The 10,665-nt window shown below is 35.1% G+C and overlaps 1 pseudogene; it reads left to right on the forward strand.

The window, feature by feature from the left end:
- Positions 1-3,169: 3,169 nt before the first annotated feature.
- Positions 3,170-8,724, forward strand: LOC122150005 (annotated as a pseudogene).
- Positions 8,725-10,665: the final 1,941 nt, after the last annotated feature.

The following is a 10,665-nucleotide window of genomic DNA, read 5'->3' on the forward strand; positions in this document are numbered from 1 at the left end:
TTATAAAACACTGCATGAATAAATCCAAGTATATAGAAGGCTGGCGGTTCAAAGCCACCAGCCACTCCTCGGAAGGAAGGTTGGGCAATCCTACTTCCGTAGTGATACTGCCTCGGAAACCCAAGGAGGGGTCGCTATGAGTCCGTGCCGACTCGAAGGGAAACAACAACAAACAACAATATATATATATATGTTGAGAGAGAAAGACAGAGAGAGAGAGAGACAGAGTGAAAAAGGAATGTCTCTGAGGATTAACAAAACAAAACAAAAACCATGCCAACGCCATGTGCGCCAGAGTAGAATGAAAACCAAACCAAACCTACTGCCATTCAAGTCAATTCCAACTCATAGCAACTCCTACTGGGTTTCCTAGGCAGTAAATCTTTAAGGAAATCTTCCTTCCAAGGAGTGACTGGTGGGTTTGAATCACTAACCTTCCTGTTAGCAGTCAAATGCTTTAGGCACTGCACCAACAGAGCTCCTTCCAGAGTAGAGCAGCACTCTATAAAGATTTCAATGGCTCTTATCTTAAGAAAGTAGATCCTCAGGCTTTTCTTCTATTATGCTTCTGAGTAAAAGTAAACTACCAACTTTATGGTTAGTGGCTGAGTGCAAACCATTACATCACCTAAACTCAAAACAAGAAAACCATATGATGTCTTTTTTTAGGTAAATATATATGTCTGGGAAATTAAGTTATTAAAAAAGCATTGGAATGATTAAAAAAAAATTAAGATGGTGGTTCTGGTGTCATGGAGCAGAGGGAGAATAAATATGGAGGTAGTTATAAGTTATTGGTCAGGTTCTAATTTAGTAAAATTAAAAGGAGACATGTATTGTCCACTGTGGATACTATGTGAAGAACCAAGGTTATGAATTAAAACATTTCAATTCACTAGAAGTAAAAAAATAAAATATGAGAAATTTTAAAAGAAAAATTGCAACCATACTCTCTTAGAAACAGAGTAATATGAAAGCAGAAAATGTTGAATGCCTTTAGGTGATGATCTGAACATGAATCTACAACATACTTGTTTAACAAAATACTGTAAGAATTTCAGAGCTATGAGGTGATTTAGAAACCATCTACTCTAAACTATTCATTTTCAAGATAGGAAAATGGGTAGGAAGTAAGTTACATAAGTCAGTTTTCTCAAGCTCACACAAGAGATTATGTTATGGCAGAAAAGAACACCCAGGCTTTATGTGGAAAAAAAAAATTACTTCATGAATCCTGAAGAATTTTTCTAAGGATGTTTTATAATTGTTGTTGTTATGTGCCGTCGAGTCGGCCCCGACTCATAGCGACCCCTCCTTGGGTTTTCAAGGCAGTATCACTACGGAAGTAGGATTGCCCAACCTTCCTTCCGAGGAGTGGCTGGTGGGTTTGAACCGCCAGCCGTCTGGTTAGCAGGCAAGTGACTTAGCCACTATGCTACCAGAGTTTGCAATAGATGAGCCTTAAGTCCATACATAGGAATAGGAGGGTCAGTTTTTTACCTCCTTAAAAATTAGGACAAACGATAAAATTAACTGAAATTGCAGCTCAAGGAATTTGGATAATATGTAATTAATGAAAACACTTATCAAATATAATTAAACATCAAAACCAGCAACTAAAGATGCCCCATAATATAAGGTAAAATCTATTCATTGTTTGGTTTTCTGGTTTTGTGGATGCACAGGGATGAGGCAGAGAGAACGGCCCAGGACTTTCCCCATTCTCCTGACACATCCCAGCAAAGAGAAACCAGGACAATTAGAGAATTCCTGTATTAGAGGAAAGACCCTAAATCCATTCTTTGATCAATAAACCCTAATGCACTACTTATCATGTGTACAAAGCCCTCTTCTAGGTAGTGTGTCATATAGAAAAATAATTAAGACATGGTATTCTTCCCTCAGCAAGTATACTCCACCACAACAAACTGATTATTTTTTGTGACCAATATTAGTAATTACTATCTATGCATTAAAATAAGCTTTAAGGAAAATATATATTAACTAACTAAATAAATAAACTTCAAAAATGCTATAAATTTCTAAGGATAAAATAAACAGTCCTACTTCCATAGTGATTTCACCTCAGAAACCCAAGGAGGGGTCGCTATGTGTAGGGTCCAACTCGATGACACATAACAAACAACAAAAAAAAAATTAGCTATTTAAAAATAGTGCTTTGTATTTTAACTCAACTAATGATCCAGCATTGATTCTTTTGAAATTAACTTAAGAAATCTTTCCATAATTTCAAATATAAAATTATTCTCCAAAAAATGGGAATTATTTAAGTAATATAATGTGGATTTCTAAAATTAGGTAATAAAAGTAACAAAATATTTCATCACAAATCACTTTTCATTTGCAATTGGCCATTTTGTTTTGTTTTGTTTTATCATAAAATGACTAATAAATCTTTAGAATTCAGCATTTGCTGAATGAGGAATGGATAAATGGACAAATAAGTTGATTGATTAACAGCTAAATTTTATTTTCTATATATAATGTTAATTTCATAAATATGCTGAAAAAAAAAAAACTACTAATATTCCACTTTTGTGACTTTGCACATTCTGTTTTTCAGTTTCAGTTAATTAATATTAAAGAGACCTCTTTTTCTTTGAAGGCCAGATCAAAAATATATCCCCCTTGTTGTTTAATTGGGAATTAACAATTCCTTCATTTACACTACAACAGTATTTCATTTGAAACACTGCAATGGACTGAACATTGAACTGTAATATTGCACTGGAATATTTGTAATATTCATTTGTAACATGGAGTATGTGCCTTTTTATTAACCTGTAAATTATTTAAGAGAAACAAAATGTTGTATTCCCATTTACTTCTCCCATATCAGTTATCAGAGTAAAATTTTTCAGTGAATGAATGTGTTTCTGGGTGTGTTTATATATACATACATATATGAGCATAATTGGCATTTGTATATGTATGTGTATAAATTTATCACATACACTAATAAAAAACAGAATACCATATATTTTAGATATTGATATGTAGGTAAAAATAGATGAATCTTAGGTCCCTTTCAGTTCTAAACTTTTCTGATTATGAAGAACACAGTGCTTCTTAACACTGAGTAAATGTAAGAATCACTGATAAAATGCATTCAAAACATACAGATTTCCAGTTCAATTTTCTGGAGATGATGACGTAAGTCTGGGGAGGTTCTCAGGATTTATAAACATATAAACATATTTATATCTATATTTACAGGTAGATATATACATGTCTGTTAAACTTTGTCAACTGCACATTAATTTTAAAATTAATATTCCACACTTCTGAGGATAAACTATAAATGTTTTTCTCAGTATAATTTCTTATTTATAGAGTGCTTAAGGTTAGACAAAAGTAGCCCAAATGGTATAAAAATCATATGCTGAAATAAAAGGAATTATGCTTAATTATAATTTACACCTCTTTAATGGCTCTATGAAAATTTCAGCCCCTGAGTCTCCTGTTGTGTTCTGATTCTGGTTTGGAGAATTTATGGGCATAATTTTCTTCTTTTAATTTTTTATCTAGATATATGCTTAAAGGAGGATGAAGAAGTTCATGAGCATATATATGTAAAAACTTATTCAATCATATATATATATATATATATATATATATATATATATATATTTGTTGTTGCTATTGTTGTTTTGATGTGCCATCCAGTTGGACCCTACTCACAGAGACCCCTCTTTGGGATTCCGAGGCAGTATCACTATGGAAGTAGATTGCCCCATCTTCCTTCCGAGGAGTGGCTGGTGGGTTTGAACCGCTAGCTAACCAGCCACTCCTTGGAAGGAAGGTTGGGTGATCTACTTCCATAGTGACACCACCTTGGAAATCCAAGGAGGGGTAGCTATGAGTCCAGTACGACTCGACGGCACATAACGACAACAACAACAATATTTAGTTTATGATATAAATACATTTTCCTAGTAGTATAATAACATGCAGTCTGTAAGATTCCCCCTTCAAATTATTAGCATGTTTTAATAAAAATGCTCTTGCATTTTAACAGGAAATATCTCATATATGAAATATTTGTTGGGTCCACTTAATTAAGACAGCTTACATCTTAACTAGAAAATGATTATGCAACTTATATACATGGATCTTTGTAACACACGAATGTTCTTTTTCAAAGTTCACACACTATTCTTAGTAAATAGGATGTTTTTTTCCCCTCACTGTAGTTACCAGATGGTAGTTCACTCTCAGATTTCCTAGAGAGTTAAATACATGCATTCTGGCACAAAATCCCAGAGGTACTCTCTTTTTCATCTTTTCATTTTCTCATTTTCATCCCTTTCAGGTGGAAATCTTTTTGGTAAAAAAGATAATTGGTTGTGCTTTTCATCACTGAAGTATTTGCCTCAGGTTAAAACTGTCTCTTAAATTAAGACAGATAAAAACAATACACTAACTTTTCTTTTCATTTCTCAACATTAGTAAATGTTCTTTCATGAGATCTTGTTATTATTTTCAATGAAACCCCTAGTTTCTCTTTCTCTACATTTATTTATTTTACTTCTGCCCTCCTTTCACCTTCATCCCATTTCTTTCTAAAGAAATGATCTTCAGCCAAGAATGTAGATGACAGAATACAGAACATAGAATTACAGTGTTTAGGAAGAGAAGAACCTCTTCTTAAAGGGTAGGAAAACAATCTGTTAATACAAAACAATTTCATCTTTCCTAATTTATATTTGTATCTGCAAAAGGAATTGAATGCAATGATATCCAAGGACCTCTCCAGCAATATTGTTTTACGGTATGTTTGAATTTTATTATTTGTGCATTTTTAAATTTCTTTTGTATTCATGTATATGTATCACCACATTCCTCAATTAGTACTTTATTTTTCCTTTTTGCCATTTTTTTTTTTTTGTTTAGTTTTTGTTTGTTCTGGGATCTTTGACCCATACAATATTATAGTATGGGTTCTGGATCATTATTGTCAGGATACCTTTATATCATTGTCTTTTGTACATCAATGTGTTTGGGGCTGAATACACTCTTGTGCAGAGGTTAGTGAGGAAAAGAGAGGAAGTAACAATTGGAGAAACGGTAAGTGTGAATTTTGGACATCTTGAATTTGAGATATCTCTGGAAGATCTATGTAGATATTGTTAGTAACTTAACAGAATTAAAACTAAAGACTATTATACTTTTCAATAGGGATAAGATTGCTCTTTGGGAAACAGCAACATCTTTCTCCATCCTTGAGAATCCCAATGCCTATTACCATCTGATTCTCAACAGAAATTCAAGCCCAGTAGAGAGATTCCAGAGTGAGGATACCAAGTAAAGGTAGTTACATACATTCATTGATGGCCAGCCAGGAGACAATGTTTCTGTAGTAAAACAGGGTTGAGTTTGTTTGTTTGTTTGTTTGTTTGTTTTGTTTTGTCTTTTCATACGATGAGGAATGTGGCAGATGAGGAATGATGAATTTGAGAAATATAAATGTACTATGATTATTGTCCAGCCTATATGCAGATAGAAACATAAACATTATGGCCTCTGTTTAACAATTAAAGTCTTTCAGTGAATGTGGAAAATCTAAATTTCCAAATCCATTTGATGAAAACAAGCAAACCACATACCTTAGTAATAATCAGTATTTACTCAAGTACAACAATACACTAAAACTAACCAAAATCCAACATGTGATTCTGAGTACAAACAAGAAAAAAACATAGAATCTGTGAATGCTCAAAGTTATTTATGCACATTAGATTTATTAATTAATTTAAATACCACTTCATTAACAAGTAGAATATAAATTGAAATAATGTCTTTATATTAAAATAAATTTTAAATTCCATGATGTCTCTAATCCATACTTTATATTTTATAATATTTAAAAGGTCTTCTGTATGTTAATAAAGCATCTATGATAACTATTCTGGATAGAAAAGGCAAAACATAATTTAAAGATATACCATAGTTTAATGGCTTACATTGCAAATGAGTATGGTGAATACTAAAATTTAGTTCATAAAGTTCTTTAGACTCTTCCTATAAATTTTATATTGTGGTCATGCAACAAATGCCATATAATCCATTCATTAATTCAACAATTATTTATAAAATACTCTCTATGTATGCCAGGTGTTACGTTACTGCTGAGGACACAACCGTGTGCAAGACTGCCATGGCCTTTTCTATACCATCATTATTGATATGTTAATGAAATGCTAAACAGTTTGTTTTCAGTATAATCATAAATAAAAATGTCTCCATAAAAATATGTTCAGAATTATATTTTGAAATGACAGAAAGACATTTCCTCCAAATGTAATATCTGGCCAAAATCTGGATGCCAACATTATTGCAATTACAGCACGGGTAGGGCAATGGAAATAGAAGCTCCCTGGGCTCTTCAGGATTCTAAATTTTTCAGTTTATTAAAACCAAGGATAGAAGGTAATTCTGGTAGCATAGCACCTAAGGCACTTGACTGCTAACCATAAGGCTGGCGGTTCAAACCCACCAGCCACTCCTGGGAAGAAAGGTTGAGCAATCTACTTCTAGAGTGGTATCGCCTCGGAAACCCAGGGAGGGATTGCTTTGAGTCGGGTTCGATTTGACAGCACATAACAACAACAACAACAACAGTATAAAATGATATCTGGTCTATTTGTCTACTTCACAGTGGCCCCATTCTATGAAAAGCAAGGTCCATGGCCTCCAGGACCCCAAAGCTATCTCCTTTCACCATAACTGATTTGATTCAGGATGAAAAAGTTAATAAGTTGGGAGGAAAATCCAAGCAACTCTGCATTCTGGGGTATGTAGGAGGTTTGCCAGGGAAACAGAAATATTTATGACTTTGATAAAAAGTCTTATAATTTTGAATTCATCAAGCTCTAACTTAATTCCTAGCATTTTTCAGGCATTTGTCACATATCTGTGGCCTACTTAACTGATGGAGCTCTGGTGGATATCTGGTGGGTAACTATCACTATTTAAGTGGTAACTCAATGTTCTGTTCCTGGCAAAATGGTCACTAGAAATGTAGGTAAGGGCATGTGCAATTTTTCTTTCCTTTACACTTAATTTCTATCAATGTTTAGCCTTGATCTCTGTATCATTACAGTAACAGTTCTCAGGGGCTCAAGAATAGTTGGTTAGGCATAGTAAGTATTTTTAACTGAACCAATTTATTAAAATGCTAAGTGTTTGTGCAGGTAGAATTAAAGAAAAATTGGTATCTTCTCCAAGAAAACACCAAACAGTGGATGACTCTGGTACAGGGATGGGAGCCTGCACAGACTTTGGCAGTGCTCTGCCTGGCTGTGGGTGCAACCATATTTGGGGTCTCTGACAGGCTGTGGAGCTCACAGAAGCAAAACCAAGAAAAAGGGCATATGTAGGTAAAGATACATGCATACCCATGTTCATCACAGCACTAATCACAATAGCAAAGAGATGGAAACAACCTAAATGCCCATCTATGGAAGAATGGATAACCAAACCACGGTACATACACACAATGGAATACTATGCAGCACTAAAGAACAATGTAAAATCTGCAAAAAGCTTCTAATGTGGATGAACTTGGAAGACATTATGCTGAGTGAAATAAGTCAACCACAGGAGAAATATTGTATTAGCCATCTATTGCAAAAAGTCAAAGACAGGATTACATATGGATGGAAACTCTCTTCATTGTTTGCCAGGGATGTGAGAGGAGGGGAGAGAAAACTGCTAAATAGGTAAGAGATAAGTGTTCATTTGGGTGAAAGGAAAGGTAATATTCCAAAAAACAAGTAACCAATACAATAACTATAAGGAAATGGAAGACACAGGTGCACAAGAGGTACAGACAACAAAGATAAACACTTTTACATACACAATACTGCATTACCTGTATAAAAAGTATTAATCTATGAGAAGATATAGAAGGAAGTAAGGCTGAATGACCAGGTATGTTTAGGCAAAAAGAATATACTTATGACCATAAGCACAGTGCCTAACGTAATTTGACTGCTAACTAGAAGGTGAGCGGTTCATACCCAGCAGCCACTCCAAGGAAGGAAGATGGGGCAATCTACTTCCATAAATATTTAGTGCCTTGGAAACCTAATGGGGATCACTATGAGTTGGAATTGACTTGATGGCAGTGGGTTTTGTTCAAAGCATGCTGGCCAGCGGAACAGGTTCAAAGCATTAGTTTCTATTGGGGATGACAACAGCCACATCATCCTGGGCATTAAGTGCTCCATAGAGGTGGCCACTACCATCTATGAAGCCATCATCCTGGAAAAACTCTCCATTGTCCCTGTGCAGCGAGGCTACTGGGAGAACAAGCTTTGCAAATTGCACACTGTTTCTGCAACGTGAATGACCAATATATAACTCTGTGTGAGTGCACCTTACCATCACTTCTAGAGGCCCTAGCATAGTCTCAGGCCCTGTGCCTAAAAAGCTGATAATGATGACCAATATTGACAACTTCCATACCTCAGCCAGAGGCTGTATTGTCACCATGGTCAACTTTTTCAAGGTCACCTTTGATGCCATCTCCAAGATCTATAGCTATCTCACCTCTGACCTCTGGAAAGAGACTGTGTTCTCCAGGTCTCCTTACCAGGAATTACTCACCATCTCATAAAGACACACACCAGAGTCTTGGTGCAGAGGACCCAAGTTCCAGATGTGGCTATTACATGTTGGTGTTTTACAATAAAAATTTAGTTAACTAAGAAAAAAAATAAAATAAAATAAAACTGACCATCTGCACCATCATAAGGGATTTTCTTAGGCTTTTTCAATTTACTAAAAATATAATTTATGTATCTATTCTTCATTTTAAATTTAGTCTTAAATCACACATTTGCACAAAGATGACATTTCAGTATCATTATTGTTTCCAGAATTTCCACCTTAGTTAGAGTAATTATCTCAAAAACAATTATAGCTTATTCTTTGTAGATATCCATTCCCATTCATGATCAGAGTCCAACAGGGGTCATAGTAAAAGTGTACTCAAAAATAATTCTATTATAACTGCTTAATATGATTTGTATTTGAAGTCCAAAATCCAAGAAAAAAAAAAACCTCAGTGCTACCAAAATAGAAATAAAACATTCTTTGGCCTTGCTCCACATATTGTCTAGCCAATGAGATCCACTCAAATAAAACATCAAAAATACAGTTAAAATTCTTCTCATAGTTTCACTAAGTGATATGAAAGACTCCTTTTCATGACATAGAGTTGTATGTCCTAAATATGCTTTCCACTAATGTGCCTCATCAGAATCCTCAATGCAAATGGTCAGAAATGTTCCCTATTCGACTTTTCCAGAAATGACAGCCCATACTTTTTTTTTTTTTTTTAATTTAATCCTCAGTCAACCTTTGCTCTTACACTTATGCCATCATCTCAGTTTCTAATATCCCATATGCCATCTCAAGTGCAAATACAGTTCTTCGGTTATTTCAGGAAATGTCCCCTCTATTTTGTTTTTAAATAATGTTTACTATTCTATCTGTTGGTATTCTTTTATCTGCTTTTCATATTAATCTCTCTTTTTTCATGAACTGTTAGATCTCTTTACTTAACCTCCCAAGTAAATAGCTCAGTTTTATCCTTGATGCTATTAATTTGTTTTTTTGCCTCTGACTAGTGTTATGACTAACCTGGGCAGCTTTGCACAGACCTTCTATTGGCTCTGTTAGAGTGTAAGTGATTATCGTTTTCATTTTCTGACTGTCTTCCCCACAGTTCTGGATAAAGTGCTGAAGAATTTCACATTTTGTGTAGCCTGAAAACATGGAGATGAGGGAATGAGAATAAGGTCTCTTGTTGAATGCAGTCCTGGCTAGGACATCTGGGTTCTGCTCCTGCTTTCTATCTAGACTAGATCATGCTTTTTGGACAGAAGAGGCTTGTTTTCCCAGCCTGCCACTATGCCTAGAAGAGAGTAAATTTGATCATGCTTCCTGTTTTTTTTTTTTTTTCCCTTGTCTTGCACAATATTGTAGCAGTATGTTGTTGTTGTTAGATGCTGTCAAGTAGATTTCAACTCAATGACCACATGTGACAGAACAGAATTGGCCCATAGGGTTTCCAAAGCTGTAATCTTCATAGGAAGGATCCTGGGAGCACAGCTGTTAAGCACTCGGCTGCTATCTGAAAGGTCAGCAGTTCAAACTTAGCAGCCACTGCAGAAGATAGATGAGGTGGTCTGCTTCTGTAAAGATTATAGCGTTGGAAACCTTATGGTGTAGTTCTATTCTGTCCTATAGGATCACTGTTAGTTAGAATCAATTAGACAGCAATGGCTTTGTTTTTTTTTTTTTGGGTTAATATTTGCAGGAGCAGATGACCAGGTCTTTTCTCCTATGAAGCCAATTAAGGGTTGAATCATGTACCTTTCTAGAAGTTAAGTGTATAACCATCGTCTCACCAGGGCTCCTTCTTGTAGTAGTATAACCCACTACCATCAAGTCAATCTATGCCAGCATAGCTCCTTATGCCTTTATTCCCTCCTCTCTGAATTAAATAGGAGCTCCGGTAGCATAGTGCCTAAAGCATTTGACTGCTAACCAGAAGGCTGGTGGTTCAAACCTAGCAGCCACTCCTCAAAAAGAATATTGGGCAACCTACTTCCATAGTGATACCACCTCAGAAAC

Source organism: Orycteropus afer, unplaced genomic scaffold (assembly GCF_000298275.1).
Source record: "Orycteropus afer afer isolate SDZICR_OR568_19922 unplaced genomic scaffold, OryAfe1.0 scaffold00073, whole genome shotgun sequence".
Classification (NCBI taxonomy): domain Eukaryota; kingdom Metazoa; phylum Chordata; class Mammalia; order Tubulidentata; family Orycteropodidae; genus Orycteropus; species Orycteropus afer.